Raw genomic sequence first — 26,244 nt, forward strand, 5'->3', positions numbered from 1 at the left:
GGATGACCTAAGGTTTATCAATCCATGGGAGGCGTAGGATGAAGATGGTCTCTCCCAAACAACCCTGCAACCAAATAACAAAAAGTCTCTTGTGTCCCTAACACATCCAATACATTGGTAAATTGTATAGGTGCACTAGTTCGGTGAAGAGATGGTGATACAAGTGCAATATGGATGGTAGATATAGGTTTTTGTAATCTGAAAATATAAAAACAGCAAGGTAGCAAGTGGTAAAAGTGAGCGAAAACTGTATTGCAATGCTTCGAAACAAGGCCTAGGGTTCATACTTTCACTAGTGCAAGTTCTCTCAACAATGATAACACAATTCGATCATATAACAATCCCTCAACATGCAACAAAGAATCACTCCAAAGTCACTAATAGCTGAGAACAAATGAAGAGATTATTGTAGGGTAGAAACCACCTCAAATTTATTCTTTCTGATCGATCTATTGGGCTATTCCTATAAGTGTCACAAACAGCCCTAAAGTTCGTACTAAAATAACACCTTAAGATACACATCAACCAAAAACCCTAATGTCACCTAGATACTCCAATGTCACCACAAGTATCCGCGGGTTTGATTATACGATCTCCATCACACAAGCTTAGATTCATCTATTCAAACCAACACAAAGAACTTCAAAGAGTGCCCCAAAGTTTCTACCGGAGAGTCAAGACGGAAATGTGTGCCAATCGCTATGCATAAGTTCACAAGGTCACAGAACCCACAAGTTGGTCACCAAAACATACATCAAGTAGATCACGTGAATATCCCATTGTCACCATAGATAAGCACATGCAAGACATACATCAAGTGTTCTCAAATCCTTAAAGACTCAATCCGATAAGATAACTTCAAAGGGAAAATCAATCCATTACAAGAAGGTAGAGGGGGAGAAACAACATAAGATCCAACTATAATAGCAAAGCTCGTGGTACCTCAAGATCGTACTAAATTAAGAACACGAGAGACAGACAGAGAGAGAGAGAGGGATGATGAAGATGGCCACCGGTGATGGTTTCCCCCTCCGGCAGGGTGCCGAAACAGGGTCTTGATTGCTTTTTGGTGGCTACAGAGGCTTGCGGCGGCGGAACTCCTGATCTAGGTTATGTTCTGGAGGTTTGGGGATATGTAAGAGGTGTTGGCATCGAGAACAAGTCAGGGGAGTCCACGAGGGGCCCACAAGGTCAGGGGTCGCCCCCCCACCCCTGTGGTGGCCTCGAGACTCCTCTGGCGCATCTCCGGTACACCGTGGGCTTCTTTTGGTCCATAAAAAATCGTCGTAAAGTTTCAGGTCAATTGGACTCCGTTTGATATTCCTTTTCTGCGAAACTCGAAACAAGGAAAAAACAAAAACATGCACTCGGCTCTAGTTTAATAGGTTAGTCCCAAAAATCATATAAATTAGCATATAAATGCATATAAAACATCCAAGATGGATAATATAATAGCATGGAACAATCAAAAGTTACAGATACGTTGGAGACATATCAAGCATCCCCAAGCTTAATTCCTGCTCGTCGTCGAGTAGGTAATGATAAAAACAAAATTTTTGATGTGGAATGCTACCTAACATATTTATCCATGTAATTTTTATTTATTGTGGTGAATGTTCAAATCCATAAAATTCAAAATAGAAGTTTAATATTGACATAAAAACGATAATACTTCAAGCATACTTATAAAGCAATTATGTCTTCTCAAAATAACATGGCCAAAGAAAGTTATCCCTACAAAATCATATTGTCTGGCTATGCTCCATCTTCATCACACAAATTATACAAATCATGCACAACCTTGATGACAAACCAAGCAATTGTTTCATATTTTCGATGTTCCCAAAACTTTTCAAATTTCACGCAAAACATGAGCATGTGCAATGGATATAGCACTATAGGTGAAATAGAATATGATGGTTGTGGAGAAGACAAAAAGAAGGAGATAATCTCACAACAACTAGGCATATCAATGGTCTATGGAGATGCCCATCAATAGATATCAATGTGAGTGAGTAGGGATTGCCATGCAACGGTTGCACTAGAGCTATAAGTGTATGAATGCTCAATAAGAAACTAAGTGGGTGTGCATCCAACTCGCTTTCTCAAGAAGACCTAGGGCAATTTGAGGAAGCCAAGTATATGAAAGCCAAGTTGTATAATGAAAAATTCCGACTAGTATATGAAAGTGACAACATAGGAGACTCTCTATCATGAAGATCATGGTGCCACTTTGAAGCACAAGTGTGGTAAAAATATAGTAACATTGCCCTTTCTCTCATTTTTTTGTCTTTTTTATTTTTTTATTTGGGCCTTCTCTCCTTTTTTGGCCTTTTTTCGCCCGGAGTCTCATCCCGACTTGTGGGGGAATCATAGTCTCCATCATCCTTTCCTCACATGGGACAATGCTCTAATAATGAAGATCATCACACTTTATTTACTTACAACTCAGGAATTACAACTCGATACAACAAAATATGACACTATATGAATGCCTTCGGCGGTGTACCAGGATGTGCAATGAATCAAGAGTGACATGTATGAGAGAATTATGAACGGTGGCTTTGCCACAAATACGATGTCAACTACATGATCATGCAAAGCAATATGACAATGATGAAGCGTGTCATAATAAACGAAACGATGGATGTTGCATGGAAATATATCTCGGAATGGCTATGGAAATTCCATAATAGGTAGGTATGGTGGCTGTTTTGAGGAAGGTAAATGGTGGGTGTATGGTACCAGCGAAAGTTGCGCGGTACTAGAGAGGCTTGGAAGGGTGAGAGTGCGTATAATCCATGGACTCAACATTAGTCATAAAGAACTCACATACTTACTGCAAAAATATATTAGTTATCGAAACAAAGTACTACGCGCATGCTCCTGGGGGATAGATTGGTAGGAAAACACCATCGCTTGTCCCTGACCGCTACTCGTAAGGAAGAAAATCAATAAATAAATCATGCTTCGACTTCATCACATAACGGTTCACCATACTAGCATGCTACGGGAATCATAAACTTTAACACACGTATTTCTCAAATTCACAATTACTCACTAGCATGACTCTAATATCACCATCTTTATATCTCAAAACAATCATAAGGAATTAAACTTCTCATAGTATTCAATGAACTTTATATGAAAGTTTTTATTATACCCCTCTTGGATGCCCATCATAATAGGACTAAATTCATAACCTAAGCAAATTACCATGCAATTTAGAGACTCTCAAAATGATATAATTGAAGCATGAGAGTTCAACAATTTCTTCAAAATAAAACTACCGCCGTTCTCTAAAAAGATGTAAGTGAAGCACTAGAGCGAAAGGCAAACTACTCCAAAAGGTATAAGCGAAGATCAATGAGTAGTTGAGTAATTATGTAACTACGTGAAGACTCTCTCTCATAAATAAAATTTCAAATCTTAAGAGCTTTATTCAAATAGCAAGCAAAACAAAATAAAATGACATTACAAGGATAGCACATATCATGTGAAGAAGCAAAAACTTAGGCTCAACCAAAATTGACCGATAATTGTTGAAGAAGAAAGGTGGGATGCCAACCGGGGCATCCCTAAGCTTAGATGCTTGAGACTTCTTGAAATATTAATTAGTGATGCCTTGGGAATCCCCAAGCTTGAGATTTTATTTCTCCTTAATTCCTTTCATATCGCGGTTTCCCTAAATCTTAAAAACTTCATCTACACAAAACTCAATAAGAACTCGTGAGATAAGTTAGTATAAATCAATGCATAAACCTTATCATTCTTTACCGTAGAAAATCACTAAAATCATAATTTAACATTGCATACTAAATGCCTCTGCATATTTAATACTCTCATCCTCAAATAGAATCATTAAACAAGCAAACATATGCAAACATAACATCAATCTGTCTAACTAGAATAGTTCGAACAGAATGCAAGAGGAATCATACTTCCCTAACTCCAAAAATTCTGAAAACTTACCACACTATAGATAATTTGGTGTAGCTCATTCTGTAAAAAAAATTAAGATTTTATCACGTTCTAACATTTTTAAACAATTTAGACAATTCTAGAAAACTTTTTGTTTTTGAAACAGCAACATATAGACTTGCAAAACAAGCATGGTAAAGGCTATACTTGACCTTTTTATTGAACTAAAAGATTCAAAACATTACTCTATATAACAACAAGCAAATCCTAATAAAAGAAAATGACACTCCAAGCAAAACACATATCATGTGGTGAATAAAAATATAGCCCCAAGTAAAGTTATCGATGAACGAAGACGAAAGAGGGGATGCCATTTGGGGCATGAGGGAGTCCTGGGTTATGGGGTCCTTTGGTGTCCAGGCTGTGTAGCATGGGCCGGACTGATGGGCCGTGAAGATACAAGATAGAAGGCCTTCCCCGTGTCTGGATGGGACTCTTATTTGTGTGGATGGCAAGCTTGACGTCCGAATGTGTACTTTCCTTTCTCTGTAAACCGACTCTGTACAATCGTAGGCCCCTTCGGTGTCTATATAAACTGGAGGGGTTAGTCCATGGAGGCGATGACAAATCACATAGGCTAGACATCTAGGGTTTATCCATTACGATCTTGAGGTAGATCAACTCTTGTAACCCCTATACTCATTGAATACAATGAAGCAGGACGTAGAGTTTTACCTCCATTGAAAGGGCCCGAACCTGGGTAAACATCGTTTCTCCCTTGTTTCCTGTTACCTTCGATCCTCAGACGCACAGTTCGGGACCCCCTACCCGAGATGGGCTGGTTTTGACACCGACATTGGTGCTTTCATTTAGAGTTCCACTGTGTCATCGATGGTGGGATCGATGGCTCGCCTTGTCATTAATGAAAACATCACCTCGGGAGAAACCCTAGCTCCGGGACAACTCCTCCAGCTCGACGGTTTCACCATGGGTGCCCATACAGCCTTTAAGCCAAGGGCGGCCCTCGAAATCGCTAAACATCGTCTTCATGTCCGCCTCGAACACCCCGAAAAGATGGATCCAGCAGATATTTCATCTTTAAATGAACTACTTGATCGCATTGCCGCCCTGGGAGTAGCAGCAGACTACGATTGAAATAGGCTTAAGCACGATGAGAGGGAAATCAGGTCCCCGCCGATCACCCATATGGTAGCAGTCGTGGAAGAACAGGCCGATGATACTTCTCCCCCCAAGTTGAGAACAAGCTATGTTCGAATTTCCGAGACACACAAGCCAGATACCCATCTTTGGGAAGAGACCTCTTGTCCTTCGAACATAGAACCGGGCGTTGAGCCTGAAGACCACAAAGACGCTCTGGACCCTGTACTGGTGACTTCGCAGATTCTTCAAATTCTGGACACAATAATGGGCCAGGATACGGATTTCAGCCCGCCCACCCACCACATACAATATTCCCCAAACAACTGAGGTCCTCCAGATGTATGCGACCTAATGTACGTGCGGCAACAACCTGAGGAAACAGTCCACCACTTTTGGGCCAGGTTCCTCCTTGTTAAAGACAAGATCAAGGACTGCCATGACGACGATGCGATTTCAATATTTTGTTGCAATTGCATGGACGAGGGAATCTTTAGCGCCCTCAATCGCCGCCGCATACCGAACTTTTCAGATTTGGCGCACATCGTCCAGAATTTTAGTGCAATGGAAAGCACCTAGAAGGCACAAACAGCCCGGTGGGATCCTTCGAGCATAAAGCAGTTGTCAGGGTTCTGGAACGACACCTATGGGATACCTCGACGGAATCCCTTCTATGGTTGTGGGGTGTGGGGCTGTGCAAAGAGCGGGTCTAGAAGATCAACTCGGTGGGATTTATACCCAGGTTAGGGCCGTAAGCAATGCGTAAAACCCTAGTCCTGCTTTGTGTGTATTTCGTGTTCTTGAGTTCTTGAACTAGCTGCGGTGCATGCCCAGTCCAAAAAAAATCTGAATCCTTCCTCGGTACGCCTTGGGCCTCCTTTTATATGTCAAAGGGGTTGCCACAGTGGCACACAGGAGGTGGAAAGTATGTACAATGTACAAGTTTATCTCCTGACATCCTAGGACAAATGCCTTTAATGCGCCGCCTATGTGTCCTCTTGCTTTATCAGTGATGGTAAAGAGGCCCATCCCGTCCATCGCTGCCTCGCCTTGCTTCGACGCGCGTCCAAGGTGACCAGGCATGCAGCGCCATGTTGGCTGGCGGGCTACTGAGCTGGTGCGGTGGCAGGGTCTTCACGAAGATCTGCATGCCACCACGCAGTTGCTTGACTGGTTGGCCTAGAAGCAGCATGCTGCCACTCAAGTGTGTGCCTAGTTGGTAGGCTGGTCGCCACGTCGGAAACGGGCGCGGTGCAGCGAAGCTTTGGTAAGTGCGGGCCTGGCTTTGGCTCCGTAGACGCCCCCGGCAAGGCCCTAGCCGGGATCTCGTGGGCGTCCCCGGCAAGGGTCTTTCCGAGAGCTTGCGAGCGTCCCCGGCAAGGATCTTGACGGAGGTCTTCGTCTTCTAGTGATCACCTAGGCCTGCAGGCCTTTGGTTTCCACAAACATCTGCATGCCACCATGCAGGTGCTCCCGAGCCTCGGTCTTGACGTTGTCGACAATGTCATGACTCTCAGGCTCAAGGGTGGCGGTCTTGCTGGTGTTGGGCAAGTTGCCCCGACAAGGATCTTGCCGGGGCCATGTAGGCCATGTCGGCAAGGCTCTTGCCGGGGGAAGCCCATCTTGTCCCTTCGCTCTTTATGCTTTTGGCTTGGGTGCTGCTTCGACCGCCTTATCTTTGCTCCTTCTGCCTTGCCGAGCCCGGCTGCATGTGTGGCTATGACTACCCCTGCACAAGTAAAGGGGTACAGAAGGGCCCCCACTTTTGTACACCGACAGGAGTCCCCGGGCCTGTGCCACACATAAGCGCGGAGCTTTTTTGGGCCAGGCCCCGAATGGTGCGCGGGCACGCGTGGCAGAATTTTTACTACGGTAACTCCTTCGCCAATTGCGCTTCCCCATGACCCACATTGAAAGCGTGACGTGGGGTCGTGCGTGGAATGACCGCATCATGCTTGCGTCACCCCGTGGTGAATAGTAAAGAGGCGGCCCACGTCTTCCCCATAAAAAAGGAAAAACTACAGGAGCGCTGCTCATTTGCCCTATGCGCCCTTTCCAATCTCGGAACCGCCGTTCCCCTCTTCTTCTCCAAGCACGAACCAAAGCTTTCACCTCCGCTCGCCGCCGCCACCACTGCGCCCCCATTGCTCTCGACCCCTTACCCCTTCTCAGCCTCCATGGCGCCTAAGACAGGCAAGGGCAAGGGAGTGGCCAAGGACGTCGGGGCGAAGGAGGCGCCGGAGAGTGAGTTGGTGGAGATGCGGATGGAATGCGCCCTCTTCACCTTGACAGTCGATGCTCTCACCCTCAAGGAGAAGTTCAAGCCCCTATGGGGGATGGAGACGGCGGGGCACCCCGCCACGCGTATCATCTCTTCTACCTTTGCCAAGGACAGCCCAAATCGGTACCTGTTCTTTGTTGATTACTTCTCCTGCGGGCTCTGCCACCCTTTCTCCGATTTCTTCAACAACATCATGCACACCTTCGGCTTCCATCTTCTAGATTTTACACCAACGCCATGGCGTGCATGGCCTTCTTTGCCCACCTTTGTGAGGGCTTTGCCGGAGTGCATCCCAGCACGACGCTCTTTCGCCACTACTTCACCCCTCGCATCAAGCCAGGGAGCGCCATCTCTGGCTACGTCACCTGGATCCCGAGGACCCAGAGCAAGGGCACGTACCTAAAGGGCGCCTTAAAGGAGAGGTGGGAAGAGTGGTGGGGCCTGTGGTGCTGGATTGTGAAGGAGGATCAGCAGGAGTTCTGCCGGGTCCGACGAAAGCCATCGGTCCGTAGGAAGGACTAGAGCGATGTCGACGCCGACGACAAGAAGCTCACGGTCGCCACCACCAGGATCCATCATCTCACCTTGGCGGGGCTCACTCTCGAGATGATCGGGGCCGATTTCATCCGTCGCCGCATTGTTCCGCTGCACAATAAGGGGAGGGGGGCCTGGGTCTTCAGGAACGCGGCTGACATCATGAGGCTCCGCCCCAGTCTGGACCACAACTTCATAGTGCTGCAGCACACCCACCTCTGCTAGAGGCTTTTTCAGCTCAAGGTCGACGAGGGCGGCAGGGCCGAGAGGACCGGCAAGGCCGAGAAGACTGGCAAGGCCAGCAGGTCTCTGTTTGGGTTGCCGGCGGAGGTGGTCCCGCTGAGCAACAACTCTTGGCAGACCACCATCATCGCAATGATGCCGGTCTTCAACTCTCACGGCCTCGACCCAACTTGGGACGAGCCAGACCAGAGCTAGTGCAGGAATTCTTCGACAACTTGTCAGAGAGGTATGTTCGCGACGAGCCGCAGCTCATCCGCGACACCATCGTGGAGGAGCTAGCGTACATTGCCGCCCGGGCAGAGGAGGCAGCGCTTGCCGAGGAGGCCGGCAGCCTCGGCACCATGGAGGACAAGGCCGATGTGGCCGCAAAGGAGAAGAAGTTTGCCGTGTGGACGTGAGCTGCCAGGGGATCCAACGACACCGGCACTGGGCCCCCCATGTCGAAGACGTGGTAGAGGAGTCGGCCGAAGAGAAGACCGAGGCGGAGGACCCCCTGACCCTGGAGAGAAAACGCGTCCTGCGGCGGGCTAGCTGCGGCGAGCCGATCCGGCCTGGCAGGACCACGTAGCGGCAACAGGCCCAGGCGCAGCCCGCGCGTGAGACGAGGGAGCGGCAGCGAAGAAGGCCGCGCCCGCCACTCCTTCCTCAACCAAGCGGCGCAAGACGCCCTTACCTTCCCCTCCCCCCACGAATGCCACCCCAGAGGCCGACTTCAAACTTGGTTCCTTCAGCCCGAAGAGGAAGAGGAGGAAAGCAGAGGAGGACAATTAAGCGTTTCGCCCTTCATCATTTCTGATCCTCAGCCTGCGCCATCTTTGCTGACTTAATCTTGTCTTTGCAGCGACACGGAGACGGTTTCCTAGAGAGCGGCGAAGAGGGCGAGGGCTTCAACGGGCGACAAGCCCCCGACGAGCAACCCGCGTACACCGGAGCTTGTGCTGATCATCCCAGACAACAGCCATCGGCACAGCCCTTGCTTCAGCTCCCAGCATGAGTTCATTACTCACTCCCCATCGACAGGCATTGGGGTTTGAATCCTTGGTTCTAACCTTGTCGGGTTTGTAGGAGAAGAGCGGCAACAGGAGGAGCCACTGAGGGCCACCCCCAACATGCCGCCCCCATCAACCATGCCGCCCAGAGGGGCGTCCTAGGCAAGGGCACCTTCTGCCGAGCCCACGCACATGGAGGAGGAGGAGAAGGCAAGCATGGGTGCCGGTGGCTCCATCCTGGCCATGAACGTTGGCTAGGAGGGAAACACTTCTTATCAGCCCGGCACGAGTAAGTGGCTCGCCTCCTGTCTCTGCTTTCTTCCTGTTCTTTGTTCTGAATTTTGATTTCGGCCTTGCTTTGTCCTCCCTTCTAGTTTCCAGACCCTTCCTTGATGAACCAGGAGGATATCGACAGCATCATCGAGGGGGTCGCCAAGGACACCAAAGCCGAGGCCGGCAAGATCGCGCCTGACGAAGCCGCCAAGTCTACTGCTGAGGAGGCCGGCAAGGGGCCTGCCAGGGAGGCCGGCAAGGGTGCCGCCGAGGAGGCCGCCAAGGAGCCTGCCGGGGAGGCTGGCAAGGCCACTGCCGAGGAGGCCACCAAGGAGCCTGCCGGGGAGGGGATGGCCAACGACCAACCTTCCTCCCCTTCAGCCCCTGCCTCAGGCAAATACTTGAAGGTGGGTGATGACTTGTTCCTCCGCCTCCCCGGGATGGCGAGCGCCAGTGCACCAGCCGAAGGGGAGGTGTTTGATGATTAGGCGCTCGCCACTGTCGAGCTCCAGGTTATCGATGAACCGAGCACCGGCGGCGGCGGTTCCGAAGAGGAGTAGCTTGTCAGGGCCATGAGCGCCAACTTCTAGAAGCTCCAGGCGCTCCACCGTGCCAACCAAGACAAGGTGAAATCCAAGATGGCGGCGGTGGACAAGGCGGAAGCAAATTTTAAGGAGAGCAATGCTCAGATGTAGGTCTGGTTTGGCGAGGCCAGGGAAGAGCTGTGGACTGCCCAAGGTGAGCTGGATGAGCGAAAGCGAGAGCTCATCCTGAAGCAAGCCGAGGTCAAGAAGGCCTAGGAGGCGGCGAAGGAGAAAGCCGCCAAGGACGAAGCCCCCTAGGTGAAGCAACAAGCTCTGCTGAACACTCAGCAGGAAGACCTCGTCGCCCACGAGCAGGCGCTTGCCGCCATGCTCCATAGCAAGGACGAGGAGATCGAGAAGATCATCACGTAGCGGACCCAGGAGCTGGAGCTGGGACACAAGGAGGCACTCGATGCTCTGGCCTTGGACCACACCGACAAGGTGGAGAAGCTGGAGCTGGAGCAGGAGGAGCTGAAGAAGAAAGTGTCAAGGCTGGCGGAGGAGATGTACGCGGCCAACCTCTCTCTGGTGGATTCGCAGGTCACCGTCTCTGACCAGATCAAGCTGCTCTCCGAGGCCAACAGCTCCATTAACAATCTGAAGCTGCAACTGGGCCCTTTGGAGGGGAAGTTTTCAGAGGTCATGACCCGGGAGGAGACCATGATCAAGGTCCTGGAGACTGAGAAGCAACTGCGGAGCGATGATGCTGCCGCCCATAAAGAATATGTGGGTAGCATAAATCTCTAGATCAGCTGTCTCGCTGATGTTGCCAAGAGGCTCACTGCGCAGCTAGCCATCATGGGCATGCCGGATGTCAGGTACTCCCAGGAGCCGAACATGAGCCCTAACGCCAGGTTGATCTTGTTCTTCGAGGGCGTCCTCGACACTCTAGAACTACTCTGCTCCAATCGAGCGACCTATCTGGCCAATGAGTCCCGGAGGCTTTGCAGGGGTGCGCTGACCAAGGTGCTCACAAAGGTGGCGTTCTTGAACCCCAACGTCGACTTCGCCGACACGCTGGAGAGCTTGCTGGAGGGCACGCACCACATGGCGCTCGAAGAGCGCATCGAGCCCATCATCAGCTGCGTCGACGGAGTCCCGACGGTGGAGGGCCAGTGATTGGTCTAGCCACCTCATTTCTCGTTGCCGCTGTGAGTTCATGCCCAAGACAATTTTTATCTTAAGTTAGAACCGCGGCAATCGTTGATGTAATATAACTCTGCAGTACTTTGAAATGAAGCATGCTATCTTCCTATTTGATCTTTCTTTGTGTGTGCACACCCTACGCCTAGTTGGACAGGTTTGCCGACGCGTATACCCATGTTGTGGCGCTTTGAGGAACGGATCCTTAGCAGCCTGCCGGCGGGCGCTTGCTGCCGGGCAAATCACCATGCCGTTCTCAGCGCACTCGCCTGATCTGTTGAGCGGACTCGAAACAGAACAGGGGCGTTGCCAATAGCGGAAGGGTTCCCTTGCGTGCAGGTTTTCCATAGAAGGAGCAAGATCTTTCAAGGAAGATAACCCTATAAAAAAGGAAAATTGCTCAAAGTTTTGTGTGACCTAACTTTTCCGTTGCAACGCAGATGGTTATTGTGGCTGCGGACGGTACCAGAGTGTAGTTGATCGACGTCGCCTTCTTCTCTCGAGCCATCGCGACGGAGGACTCGATGGGTTGGCTTCAAAACCAGATTTTCACAGCCTTAGCGCCCCAACCTAGCACGCCAAAGATGGCGGGGTTCTGGAACGACACCTATGGGATCCCTTGACGGTATCCCTTCTACGTTCACGGGGCGTGGGGCTGCGCAAAGAGCGGGTCTAGAAGATCAACTCGGTGGGATTTTTATCTAGGTTCGGGCCGCAAGCGATGCGTAAAACCCTAGTCTTGCTTTGTGTGTATTTAGTGTTGTTGAGTTCTTGAACTAGCTGGGGTGCATGCCTAGTCCAAAAAAATTCGAATCCTTCCTCAGTACACCTTGGGCCTCCTTTTATATGTCAAAGGGGTTGCCATAGTGGCACACAGGAGGTGGAAAGTATGTATAGTGTACAAGTTTATCTCCTGACATCCTAGGACAAACGCCTTTAATGCGCCGCCTATGTGTCCTATTGCTTTATCGGGGATGGTAAAGAGGCCCGTCCCGTCCATCACTGCCTCACCTTGCTTCGACGCGCGTCCCAAGTGACAAGGCATGCAGCGCCACGCTGGCTGGCGGGCTACTGAGCTGGTGCGGTGGTAGGGTATTCACGAAGATCTACATGCCACCACACAGGTGCTTGGCTAGTTGGCCGAGAAGCTGCATGCTTCCACGCAAGTTTGTGCCTAGTTGGTAGGCTGGTCACCACGTCGAAACGGGCGCGGGGCATCGAAGCATTGGTAAGTGCGGGCCTAACTTTGGCTCTGTAGACGCCCCCAGCAAGGCCCTTGCCAGGATCTCATGGGCGTCCCTGGCAAGGGTCTTGCTGGGGGCTTGGGAGCATCCTCGGCAAGGATCTTGCCGGGGGGTCTTCGTCTTCTAGTGCTCACCTAGGCCTGCAGGCCTTTGGTTTCCACAAAGATCTACATGCCACCATGCAGGCGCTCCCGAGTCTCGGTCTTGACGTTGTCGACAGCGTCATGACTCTCAGGCTCAAGGGTGGCGGTCTTCCTGGTGTTGGGAAAATTGCCCCGGCAAGGCTCTTACCAGGGCCATGTAGGCCGTCTCGGCAAGGCTCTTGCCGGGGGAAGCCCATCTTGTCCCTTCGCTCTTTATGCTTCTGGCTTGGGTGCTGCCTCCGTAGCCTTGAATCTTTGCTCCCTCTGCCCTGCCGAGCCCAACCGCAGGTGTGGCTACGACTGCCCATGCACAAGTAACGGGGTACAGAAGGGCCCCTACTTTGTACACCGACAACAGCACACCGGACGGACAAAAAGGATGCACCCCTATGGGGCACCCGATCATCATCCCACGGACAAAAAAGTGAAGCCCTTTATGGGACACAGAACGGTCCTCGATGACCTGCTCGATAAACCTTGCCAGATACACACAGCGCCGAATACCGAACCAACACATAGCCTTCGGGCATGTTGGGTACTCCAGTAGGTGGCTAAGAGCAGTGAGGCTATCCTCACCTGCATTCCTCAAGAGAGGCACTCTTCGGAAAACACCGATCTCAAGGTTTTTACGGTCTTCGAGACCTTTTCTTCCAACAACCGGCGCAAGATGGCGCTGCACGACCTTGCCGAAGTCAACCAGGTAGCAGCAGTAAATCCTTGGAACGACATGGCGCTAACCTTCACTGCCGATGACGAGCCAAGGGCCAGATCTATCTGAGCACCAGCCGTTTTGGTCTTAAACCCAATAGTAGATGGCTTTCAGCTCACAAAAGTGCTCATGGATGGTGGCAGCGGCTTAAACCTCATCTACGAAGACACACTCCAAACAATACAGGTGGACAAAAGTCGCATTGAGCAAAGCGGCACCACTTTCTGAGGCATCATCCCCAGTCGAGAAGCAATAAGCTCGGGGAGGATCAAAATTGACGTCGTATTCGGCACACCGGAAAATTATAGGTCCGAAGAGTTGCTCTTCCACGTGGCACCTTTCCACAGCGGATTTCATGCCCTGTTAGGGAGAGAAGCATTCATCCACTTTCGAGCTATACCCCATTACGGATACATGAAGCTCAAAATGCCAGGGCCCAATGGAGTTAACACTATCACCAGTGATTCGGATATAGCACTGCGCGCCGAAAACAAAACCACATCACTAGCCCTCGAGGCGCTACCCGAGGCCCTGGCGGTCGAGGAACTGACTAGTCTGCGCTCTACAGTGGATAAGGACGATGTAATCCTTGACAAGAGGCCCAAATCCACTTCCTTTAAACCAGAAGACAAAATAGTCAAATTTCAAGTTCACCCACGAGATCCTAATAAAAATGCAGCCATTGGAGCACAACCGGATTCAATGATTGACACCGCCTTACGAGCATTTTTGCGTGAAAATTGAGAAATCTTTGCCTAGAATCCTTCGGATATGCCAGGAATCCAACGTAGACTAGCCGAACACAGCCTCAATACAATTAAGGGCTTTAAACCTGTGAAGCAAACACTACGACGCTTTTTAGAACCCAAGCGACAAGCCATGGGGGCAGAGCTAGCCAAACTACTTGAAGACATATTCATTAGAAAAATCAAACACCCAGACTGGCTAGCAAACCTGGTCATGGTGCCAAAGAAGGATAAGTCCTGGCGCCTCTGTGTCAATTTCAAAGACCTAAACAAGGCTTGCCCTAAGGACCCCTTCCCACTGCCCGCATTTACCAAATCATTGATGCAACCGCAGGGCACGACTCACTGTGCTTCCTTGATGCATACCCCGGATACCATCAAATTAAGATGAAGGAACCCGATCAGGCCGCGATGCCATTCATCACTCCGTATGGGCCCGTTTTGCTTTAACACTATGCCTCTCGGGCTCAAAAATGCCGACGTCACCTACCAATGCATGATCCAAACATGGCTAGAAAAACAAATTGGCAAGACGGTGGAGAAATATGTAGATCATGTAGTCATCAAAACCAAACATGTCGAATCATTGGTGGACGACTTGCACCTCACATTCGACAACCTCCGAACACATGACATATGGCTCAACCCAGAAAAATGTTTTTTCGGCATCCCGGGCGGAAAACTGCTCGGGTTTATTGTTTCCAATAGAGGAATCGACGCAAATCCGGCCAAAATCCGAGCCTTTTCGCAATTGGCGACACCAACAGACCTAAAGCAGGTCCAAAAACTAGCTGGGTGCGTGGCAGCCCTGAGCCGCTTTATCTCCAGACTAGGAGAAAAGGCACTTCCACTTTATCGCCTGCTCTGACGTACCGATCACTTCGAGTGGACGAATGCGGCGACCGCCGGGTTGAAAGAAATAAAAACTTTGTTAGCAAACAACCCAATCCTGGCCACACCAAACGTCGATGAACCCATGCTTCCATACATATCAGCAACTCACCAAGTAGTGAGCGTTGTGCTATTTGTCAAACGAGAGGAAGAGGGACATAAATTCCCACTCCAAAAACTAGTATATTACGTATCGAAGGTCCTTACACCATGCAAATCCCGATACCCACATTATCAAAAGATAGCATATGCGGTCTTCATGGCATCTCAAAAACTGCAACACTACTTTCAAGAGTGCTCGATCACGGTGGCATCTGAAGTACCACTCAATGATATGATAAACAACCGAGACACCACCGGCCGCATTGCCAAATGGGCTATAGAGCTCTTACCATTCGAAATAACATACAAGCCACACTGAGCTATTAAATCTGAGGTGTTGGCTGACTTCGTCGCCGAATGGACAGAAGCCGAACTCCCTAAAGAGTACAACACATACTCCAACTGGGTGATGTACTTGACGGCTCTAAAATGTTAGCCGGACTGGGGCTGGTGTCATCCTAATATCCCCTACAGGGACCCAGTCCATTATGTATTACAAATCATGTATACGGATTCCAATAATGCAACCGAATATGAAGTGCTCCTGCATGGACTCCGGATGGCCGTTTCTATGGGCATACAACACCATGAAGTGCGTGGGGATTCGAACCTCTCTATATCCCAAATAAATGGAGAATTCGACGCAAAGGATCCAAAGATGGCAGCCTACTGCCAAGCCATACTTAAAATATCCGCTCGATTTGAGGGGCTTCAGTTTCATCATGTGGCTCGATGTAGTAATCAGGAAGCGGACATCCTTGCTCGTCTGGGAACTAAATGCGATCCCGTCCCGCCTAACACCTTTTTGGATAGGCTTTTCAAACCATCTGTAGTATGGCAGGACGAGAGCGGAAATAACAGTCCGGTGCTGATCATACCCCCGGATGTCGAACATGATTCGGATACCATCGGGGGCTCGAGCACCGAGCCAACACCTTCCGCTCAAGTAATCATGGCAATTATTGCTCCATGGACCGAACCCTTATTGGCCTACCTTAATAGGCAGGAGCTCCCTACTGATCAGAATGAGGCCCGTCGCATAGTCCGACGCTCTAAGGTCTATAAAGTCCACGAGGGAGAGCTCTACAAGAAAAGCACCACCGGAGTCCTTCAAAGATGTATCTCCGAAGAGGAGGGGCGACAGCTCTTGGCCGAAATACATGCTGGCCTCGGTGGCCATCACGCCGCAGCCCGGGCCCTAGTAAGTAAAGACTTTCGTAAAGGCTTCTTCTGGCCCACAGCCCGAGTGGACGCACAGACCCTTGTACAACACTGTTTCGGATGCCAGCCTTTTGGCAATCAAAGTCATTTGCCGCCCACTGCCCTCAAAACAATCCCCATTACCTAGCCTTTCGCGGTCTGGGGGCTAGACATGGTCGGACCCCTTAAAGGGGGAAGCCATAATAAAAAAGTATCCGCTGGTTATGGTGGATAAATTCACCAAGTGGATATAGGCCAAACCAGTAAAAATGGCCGAAGCCGGACCGGTGATCGATTTTATATCCGGTGTTGTACACCATTATGGCGTCCCGCACAACATCATTACTGGCAATGGTTCTAACTTTATAGCCGATGAGGTGAAAATTATGTGTGCTAATCTGGGCATTAAGCTCGACTACGCCTCCGTTTATCACCCTCAAACAAACGGTCAGGTCGAATGTACTAATGGCCTGATAATGAGCGGCATCAAACCCAGACTAGTGCGCTCCCTATGGGAATCAGATAAGCACTGGGTTGAGGAACTCAATTCTGTACTCTGGGGGCTGCGGACCACGCCCAACCGCACGACTGGCTACACACCCTTCTTTATGGTGTACGGCGCAGAGGCTATCTTCCCTTGCAACATTATTCTGGACTCACCTCGAGTGTGCATGTATGAAGAGAGAGAAGCCGAGCTCGATCGGCAGGACGATCTAGACGGCATGGAGGAGTGTGTTGTTGTGAAGGCACGTGCGACATTTTATCAACAACATGCTCGGAGGTATCAAAGCAGAGAAGTGCGGGCAAAGACTTATAATGTCGGTGAGCTCGTTCTACGCCTACCAGAGAAGAAAAAGGACATTCTCAAACCCAAATGGGAGGGTCCCTTCATTATATATGAAGTTCTCACTTGAGGAGCCTATCGCCTTCGCAATGCATTGGATAATCGCTTAGAGCCGAACCATGGAACGCTGCTCGGCTCCGAAGATTCTATGCCTAAGTCCGGACATATACCTTTGTTCGTTCCTTTTTCTTATTTTCAATTTTTTTCTTTTTCTCGTTTTTATACAATTTCTAACATGTGTGCGGGTAAGCCGCACACTTCAGGGTATACATCCTTAAATGTACACACCCCACCACAACTGGGGCTTCTCTCAATAGAAGCTTATTATTATTTTGAGCATATAGCTCACCATATATATGTGTTGTCTGCTCATATACATCCTTTCTTCGCCATTATATGCACCTCTATGCTTAAGTTTTTGCCAAGCTGGGGTGCCTGGCTCCTGTGCTTATGCCCTACATTCCCGCTTGTTCGGCTAGGGCATTGTAAGTGCATCTAGTGCCACCACTAGTTGGTTTTGGAGTATTGATGACAAACTTAGTTGAGGGACTAATGTGTTTGTGAGAATTGCAGGATAACATAGGTAGTAGTCCCATATTGATTCGGTTTACCTACCAGAGATGACCCCTAAAAATGGGTGAAGACATTGAAGACAATGATGGTTCGTGAAGACATTCACGATGAAGATTATGACATGAGAAGACTTTCCTATGAAGACTATGGAGTGCGAAGACATAGCTGTTTCGTAATTTCCTTTTCTTCTTTGTTGAGTAATAGGAACCACCGTACTGTTAAGTGGGGTCCATGTGAACAAAGTCAGAGTGACTGACGTGATGCTCAACCAAATCCTATGTCTTCGAGCGAAGACAATGAGAGAAAATCTTATCCAGTGCTGGATGAGTGAGCTTTACTTGTAGCCCAAGTCAAACCGTCACGTGTGTTTGAAATCCGACCATTGGACACGTGGCGGTTCCTTAGTGACCCAGGGTCATTTTGGACAGATAAGGTCGGGTTGTCTCCTGGCTATAAATAGCCCATCCCCTACACCATAAATTGGTGGCTGCTCAGAGTTAGTGCACGACTTTTGTTTTTTGAGAGCAACCCACCTCTGAAGCATTTGAGAGAGAGATCCTTGCAAGGACAAAGCCCTAAACACCCAGAGCCAAAGAGTGTTAGGCATCACTGAAGTCTTTCTGTCTGTGTGACCTGAAGACTTGTTACACTTGAGGACTATGAATCCCCAGCCGGTTAGGCGTCACGTTCTGAGCATCCAAGAGTCATTGTGGATCGCCAGTGAACGAAATCTGTGAAGGTTTGGAAGTATACCTTCAAGACTTACCAGAGTGATTGGGTGAGGACTGAGTGTCCTTAGCTCAAGGGGACTAAGGTGAAGACATGGTCTTATGAGTTAAATCTCAGCCTCCCTAACCAGACGTACAGTTGTCACAACAACTGGAACTGGTCTACCAAATCCTTGTCTTCACCAAGCAACTGGTTCTATATTTAACTTCCCTTTACTTTACATTTGGTCTTCGTGAAGTCATTGCTTGCCTGTATGATCTGATTGACTTCACTAAGTGAAGACTGTTTACTGTTTGGTTTCATACTATCTTCCATCCCGATCTATACTACCTATCTGCAGATAGTCTTCGTGCTTTCACTTCATTGCATACTTGAGTATGGCTTGTCTAGTGTAGTCTACCTTACGCTGCATATCAATAGGTTCATTTCTATTCTTTGTCTTCAAAGACCTCATGGTTTGAAGACTTTCAAAAAAATCGCATATTCACCTCCCTCTAGTCGATAACTAGCACTTTCAGGCATAAAGGGAGCACCTCTGCGATTGTTACAACCGGGTCATCCGGACATGTACCTCAGACGAGGTGAAGCCGAAAGTTAGCGTTCTTAAGAGAACAATTGGTCGGCGGACAAATGACGAACTGCCTTTGTTGAAGTATAAAACTCCCAAAGAATAAAGCCTCCTGTGATTTTTCCTTTTTAGCATCACAGCTTAGGCATGCATAAATAACGCATGATAGCCCAGGAAGAGGAACCTTAATGGAACTATTCTCCCTGGAAGATGTTTCTTACGTTAAAAAGTAATATAACATAACTCCCCGAATACAGTTTGTCTGTGGAAGCACCATGACCGGATTGCCTGGTTTCCGAACATACTTGGTATTTACCACAGGCATAGTATTCAGAAACACTCCAAACCTTGGGTTTTGGAGGTTGAAGCAGAAGGTCTTCGATGCCAATGTTTCCAAGTTCGGTCGGAGATAAGTTTGGTGATAAAATGCATTGTTACATGGAATCAAACGCCTACTCTTTATCTATACCATCTATAAGGCTGTCTAGTTTATAGTCATGTTGGGAAAATTTGGCGGCTGTCTTTACTTGGTCGTAAACCAAGCTAACCGGAATTTCTTGTCCGTCTGGTCCCCAAGGTCCGACCCGGGCCATATGATTCGGATCAAGTCTGGTATACCACATTTTCACCATGGCCTAGGATTCTCGTGCAGCTTCTCGACATGCTGATGCCTTCCATAGTTCAAAGTGGCGTCACGCTCCCTTAAATTCACAAGCTCCTCCATAATTTCTGGAGAAGAATCAGATTGCCACAAAGCCTTAGCCAAGTTCCTCATGGCTTTCCAAGCGCGCTCGTGCACTTGGGATAGCTCTTGCAGCAAGTCACCTTGAAATCCGGACACTTCTCCTTCAGGCCGCCTGGTTAACAAACATACATGAACAATTTTGTAAAACTTTCCATCAAGTGACCGTATGAAAGTCAGGATAAAGGACATACTAAATATGTCGCGTTATTAGTTTCTTGTTCTCCTTCAAGGCATCTGATAGTTGGGCTCGTATGTCCTTTAGCTCTTTGGCTTGCTTGATGTTTGCATCTTGTAATTTGTTCTTCTCATCAATAGTCGGTGTTAATATACATTGACCAGCAGCACCTTGCCCTTCGGCATGTTGCTTGTCCGCCTGAGCAGCCTTTAGCCTCTCCTCCAACTGTTCTGTCGATCTTGCCGCTGAAAATAAAACAATGCATATTTAAAAATCATTGTTGGAGCAGAACCGTATTTTCCGGACACTGTTGTGCTTACCATCAGGTGCCTTCTTGAAATTCTTCAAATTTTCCAATTCGGCGGTAACAACAGTTAGCTTGGTCCGACATTCTTCAAGCTCCTTCGACAATGTGTTATTTTTCTCCGTGAGTACTTGATGATATAACGACCCTTAAATCAGTTGGGCTAACTGCTTCAAGTCTCGGGGGCTACTAGCATACAACCATGCAAAAGTGTGTCAAAATTTACCTATATTTCGTTAAGAACAGTTGTATAACTCCGGCAAGGCCGTCTCGAGCGGCTCGGACATAAGCATCTGTCGAAATCAGTGTGGTGAATTCTTGTTCGGACAATGCCGAAGCACGCATAGCTTCCTTCAAGCAATGGCGATTCATCACGCTCTCCACTTCGGAATTCGTGACCGACATGTCATCTAAATCCTCTTGAGGAGTCGAAACTAGCACGACATTTGCTTGCGTCCTAACCGGCGAGTTCGGCACCGGATTAGTGGGCATTTGGCTAATTGGGCGTTTTTCCCACCGTTTGCCGCGTACTCCTCCTAAAAATAAAAAAGGGGGGAGACTCTTAATAATCCAGACTCATGCCTAGGCATGCATTAAGTACACATACCTCTTGGAAGATTGTGAAGTCTCCATGGTACTCCCGGTCCCTTTCCGTTTTGAACAACGGCCTTCTGTGGGGGCCGCCCTTGAGGAGACACGGTCCCTGGAGCGCCGATGCTGTTAAAGATCCAGATCAGTACAATGGATAAGGGTATATATGGGGACCTGTTCTTAAAGAAGCCTCTGGATACTCACAATGCAGAATGGGTAAAGGCGAGGGTAGTCAATAACGATGGTCACCTCCGAACCGTCAAGCCTCGCCTAATAGAATACCCCATCGTCAAATTATATATATATATATATATATATATATATATATATATATAGACATATATATATATATATACTCGCAAAAATGCCCGTGCGTTGCAATGGGAGAACAGGTATCCTGGATCCTTCGGGAAAAAACAACACATCCAAGTTGATAAATATCAAACTGGAAAATTGTTACAATGCCAAGCCAAATTCTGTCATGCTTCTATGCTAGCAAAAGTTTGGGCTGTGTAAAGCAACTCTTTGCAGCATAACCCAAACAAATTCTGTCATCCTAGCCAAAGTCACATGCTGTCCCATTTCATCCAAGAAGAAAAATGGATATATGAGAAGGCCAGGAAGATCAAGAAAGCGCAATATAAGAACGAAAAATTTCTGAAGAACAACGTTATCACTATGACAACTGATGAACTTGTAAAAATCCAGTTTGAAATCAAAATCCTCAGCGATGACTTCAAAGCCTACTATGCTGATTGGCAAGGAGCCAAAGTCAGATTTGTAAAGATAACTGAACAGTTCACTTCCAATGTTGCAGCCCCAACGCAACAGGAAATTCCTTAGGCTAAAGCATCTGCTCAGCCAACTGAAGAACATGCCAGCACCGCTAATGAAAATCAGGCTGCTGAAGAAAATGTGAGTTCCAGGGCTGATGACTACATTCCAGCCGCTGAAGAAATTGCCAGGGCATCCACTGGTGGTGCACCTAAAGAAAATGAAGAAGTCAGGGCAACTACATCAGTTGTGCCTGAAGAAAATCAACCAGATTCCTCTGCTCCTCTTGCGCCTACACCAACTCCGATCCTTCCATCTGCATCAGATGTGAAGAAGACCAAGGCTGCAGAGGGTGCAGCTGTGAAGAAAAGGAAATCATTAGCTACTTCAGATTCTTCACCTCCGAAGAAAATGAAGTCTATGACAAGTTCGTTCGAAAATCTCATTGATGTTGTTCCGATCTCTACCATGCCATCAAAGGACCTTGTTCCTTTTGATGAAGAATATGTGATCCCTAGCGGATCTGATGAAGAAAATCCTTCTGCTGCTTCGTCAGAGCAGATGGATGAAGAAATTGAAGTGGATCAAATCCCTTCAACACCAGTTGTTTCCTCGCCTATGCCTCAGTTCACAGCTGAAGAGGCTGTTGTCGAAGAAATGGAAGATGAAGATGTGGACATTGGCTGCACCACACCTGTGCTAAGTGATGACTTTTGGGAAAGTCAGCACCCTAACTCTCCACTGCTCACACCCTTACATCAAATACGTCAGTCCCCTGCACAAACTGTTCAAATGGGCTCTGAAGAAACTCACCCCACTTCGTCTGTACATAAAGAAATTCCAGCCACTAGTGTTGAAGAAACTATTGCTGCTAAACATCTGAAGACGCAGACTGCCACTAAAGAGGAACCAGCAATTCCTCAGCCTGAAGAACCTGAGATTGCAATTCCTGAGGTTGTGATGCAACTCACTGACACTCCTCTACCCAAGCCAAAGGATCCATTCTCCAGGAAGCAAAAATTCAAGGCTGATGATCTCTTCGGCGAGTACATATTCTTCATAGACTACAACGCCTATGACTCTGCTCGCATTAGGAAAAGGCTTTTCTGGACTTCCAGTCAGGCTACTTTCTATTCCTCAGTGCTGTTCAACAAAGACAAAATCTTCTACCATGAGCACATTCCTCACGTGGATATGGAATCTCTGTCGTGCTTCGAGCCAGTCCTCAGTGTTCTTCATGATGCTGGACTGTTAAATTTCTGCACTGACATCTGTGATTGGAACGAAGAACTCATTCTTCAATTTTATGCGACGCTGCACATCACAGGAGATTCTGAAGATGTGAATTCATGGGTGCTGGACTGGATGTCTGAAAACACTCACTACACGGCACCAGCTACTGAATTGCTTCGTGCTTTACCACTCAGTCCTCCCCTTGAAGCTACTCGTTGCATCTACAGTGAACCTGAGCTTACAAATCACTACATGCAAGTTCTGATGAAGCCTTTGAAGCCAGGTCAGGCCCCACGAACCAAATTCCTCATGAAGGAATTACTATATGTGCCTCGGACTCTCTATCGCATTCTGACGAGGACAATGAGTCCCAGCAAAGTCCACGACTCATCTGCTTAGGAAATAGTTGGCATCATGAAGAATCTGCTATTTAACATCATTCATAGCATTCCTATCAACTATCAAGATTTCTTCATGAGGACTCTGGCAAATGCTGCACTTTCACCATTTGAGCTGAAGCCTTATGCACCCTGGATCATGAGATTCCTCAGGACAAGGTCTTCACTCAACTACAAAGCTGATTTTCAGAATCACCTCAGCTACTTGCCCCCAATTGAAGTCCTCAAGCAGGCTTTTGCTTCAACTGATGAAAAGGGAAAGACTCCTGCTGTCATTAATGAAGGCATTCGTCCATTGGATGGTCAGTTTCGCAAAGCTGCATCTTATTCCACCAATGATGACTCTGCCACACATGACTCTGTTTCCAATGCACCCAAGTCTACTCCTCAAGTGACTGCTCCTCGTGTGATGACTGACCGTGAGCTTGTGCTTAGTCATCACCAGAAGGTGGATCGAAACCATAAATGGGTTAAGCGTCAGTTTGGTTCATTTCTTCACAACATGACTGCTACACACAATGCAGTGAACAAAACCATTACTACCTCCATGAAGTCTTCGGTCGCACCTGGGCCATTCTGTCACATTTGTATGGTGAAGAAGATCTCAAGAAAATGGGTCCCAAGGAAGATTTTGACTGGTCTGCACCTCCACCGAAGAAATACAAGAAGGTCAAGGTCCCTCCTTTCTTGTCCAGCTCCTATTCTTAATCGCGCCATACCGACCAGCATGAAGACTTGGGCGACACTGCAGCAGGCCCTTCCATGACAAATGACCCCAACAACGCTGGCGCTCCTTCATCAACTTGATATTCTTCAGGGGCGTTAGTCCTCATTTTTGATCCTTTTAGTCATTCGATGACAAAGGGGGAGAATTTTGAGTTAGTCTTCAAGCGGGTGTGTCTATACGGGTGTTTTTTTGCTAAGTTACAACTCTCGTTCTTCTGAAACTTTATTGGATCAAGTTGTAAACTTAAACCGATGGTGCTCTGATACTTTTGATGTGTTTTTCTGCATGCTTATTCCTCATAGATGTTAATGCACGCATGCTGAATTACATCAGTCACCATATTTCATCATGCATTTCACATTCTTCATTATGATATGTCAAATGCGTGTATGAATTACAAGATATAGGGGGAGATCTCCATGATTCTACTCTTCAAGTGTGGAATGCTTCAAAAGCAAATTCCTCACCATGGACATCTTCAGGGGGAGTTCTTCTATATCTTGCAATCAAATTCCTCAATATCAATATTTACACTTCATATGTTTATCCCCGTTGAAAACTTAACCTATATTGTCATCAATCACCAAAAAGGGGGAGATTGTAAGTGCATCTAGTGGCCCTTTGTGATTTTGGTGTATTGAAGACTTATAGGTTAAGGGACTAATGTGTTTTTGAGTGTACACAGGTCTATAAGTCTACGAGGAGTTTATATTTATAGAGAAAGCCGACCCTTAAAAATGAAGTTCTTCGACTGAAGACTTTGGATTTTTGAAGACTTTCTGAAGACTTTGAAAGTGAAGAAATTGGTGCAATCCTGAAGACTTCGTATTCATTCGAGGAACATGAAGCATGAAGACTTTTGTTTTCGTAGTTTCATTTTCTTTTTCTTGAGTCTTAGGAAACACCATACTGTTAAAGGGGGTCGAGGAAATACTAAGGAAAAATTTCCATGTGATTCTCAACTCAAAATCCTACACCTACCAATCCCTTCGAGTGAAGCCATTGGAAATCTCATACAGTTCAGTCATATTCTTCAGTGACAGAGATGAAGTTCTTCATGTCTCTGAGGAATTTGTTCTGACTGAGGAGTTAGGAATTCGCCAGTGCGGATTGCCTAGACAGTGAGGAAAATGATAGCCCTAAGGAATTTGATACTCAAATTTCCGACCGTTAATGTGCTTTGTGCCAGCTGTCCCAAAATATCTACCCACCTAACGGTCATATCACTGAAGGGCATTTATGTCTTATCATGTCGGGCTGCTCTCTAGGCTATAAATAGCCACCCCCTACAACCACTAGCTGGCTGGCTGCTCCGAGAGAAACTAACACTTGTCATTTGAGAGCATCCCATCCTCCGAGGACTTTGAGCGAAAATCATCAAGTGAGGAAAACCCAAACCCAAACACCTACAAACTCCAAGTGATTGAGCATCACTGAAGAGATTGATCCTGCGTGGATCCAACGCTTGTTACCTTTGAAGACTGTGCTTCTTCCAGACGGTTAGGCGTCAAGGTCTAGAGCATCCAAGAGGAATTGTGGATCGCCGAGTGACCAAGTTTGTGAAGGTTAGGAACTCACCTGAAGACTTACCACGAGTGATTGGGCGAGGTCTACGTGACCTTTGCTCAAGGAGAATACAGTGAGGACTGTGTGTCCAGGACTGTGTGTCCTCAGGTTTAAATACCTAGCCGCTCCAACCAGACGTACAACTGAGACAGCAGTTGGAACTGGTTTACCAAATCATTGTCTTCACCAAGCTCACTGGTTCTATTTCCTCAACTCTTTCACTTCCTCATAACTGTGTTGAGTGTTTGTTCATATATGTGTTTGAAGACTTTGACTGAAGACTTTCTCAATTTCCTCAGTTCAATTTCTTCAGTTTGTTTGTCTTCATCCTGTGTTATCCTGTGTTTACGCTTTCTGTACTCTGTGCTTGTCTTCATTTCATCATGACGACTATGCTTGTGCTCTGTTATGTTTACTTTTGAGTACTTATTCCGCTGCTAGTAGTTCTTCGCTAAGGAATTTCCTCACCTGCAAATTCCTCAGTGAAGAATTCATAAAAATCGCCTATTCACCCCCCCTCTAGTCGATATAACGCACTTTCACTCTGCCTTCTCCTCTTCGCCGCAGATGACAGCCTGGTTACACAACAAGGAAAGAGAGTTGGAAAGAAGCATCAACAGCAGGAACAAGGCGAGGCGGGGCACTTACTAGTCCACAGCAGCGTCGTCCACCTTCCGCTTGGTGAGCTTGAAGCCTGTGAGCTTTGCGACTCGAGGCGCGGGCGCACCAGCCCCAGAAACTGAAGCAGGAGCAGCAGTTGAGCTGGAAGTGGCTCTAGCCAGCACTAGAGTAGCAGCAGAATCTCGGGAGATGAGCGCTGACCTGCTCCTTGTTGGGATCACGGCTAGTTCCTCCT

General features: G+C 47.8%; 1 long non-coding RNA gene across 3 annotated transcripts; it reads right to left on the reverse strand.

Moving 5' to 3' along the window:
* Positions 1-19,141: 19,141 nt before the first annotated feature.
* Positions 19,142-20,967, reverse strand: LOC119359387. 3 transcript variants are annotated; one of them, XR_005172506.1, is made up of 6 exons: positions 20,895-20,967; positions 20,707-20,816; positions 20,326-20,632; positions 20,116-20,229; positions 19,812-20,040; positions 19,142-19,732 (listed from the first exon to the last, which is right to left on the reverse strand). It is a non-coding gene; the product is annotated as an uncharacterized LOC119359387 (long non-coding RNA). The 3 variants fall into 3 exon arrangements; XR_005172507.1 differs by having other exon boundaries at positions 20,116-20,247; XR_005172505.1 differs by lacking the exon at positions 20,326-20,632 and having other exon boundaries at positions 20,116-20,285.
* Positions 20,968-26,244: the final 5,277 nt, after the last annotated feature.

Source organism: Triticum dicoccoides, chromosome 2A (assembly GCF_002162155.2).
Source record: "Triticum dicoccoides isolate Atlit2015 ecotype Zavitan chromosome 2A, WEW_v2.0, whole genome shotgun sequence".
Taxonomy (NCBI): domain Eukaryota; kingdom Viridiplantae; phylum Streptophyta; class Magnoliopsida; order Poales; family Poaceae; genus Triticum; species Triticum dicoccoides.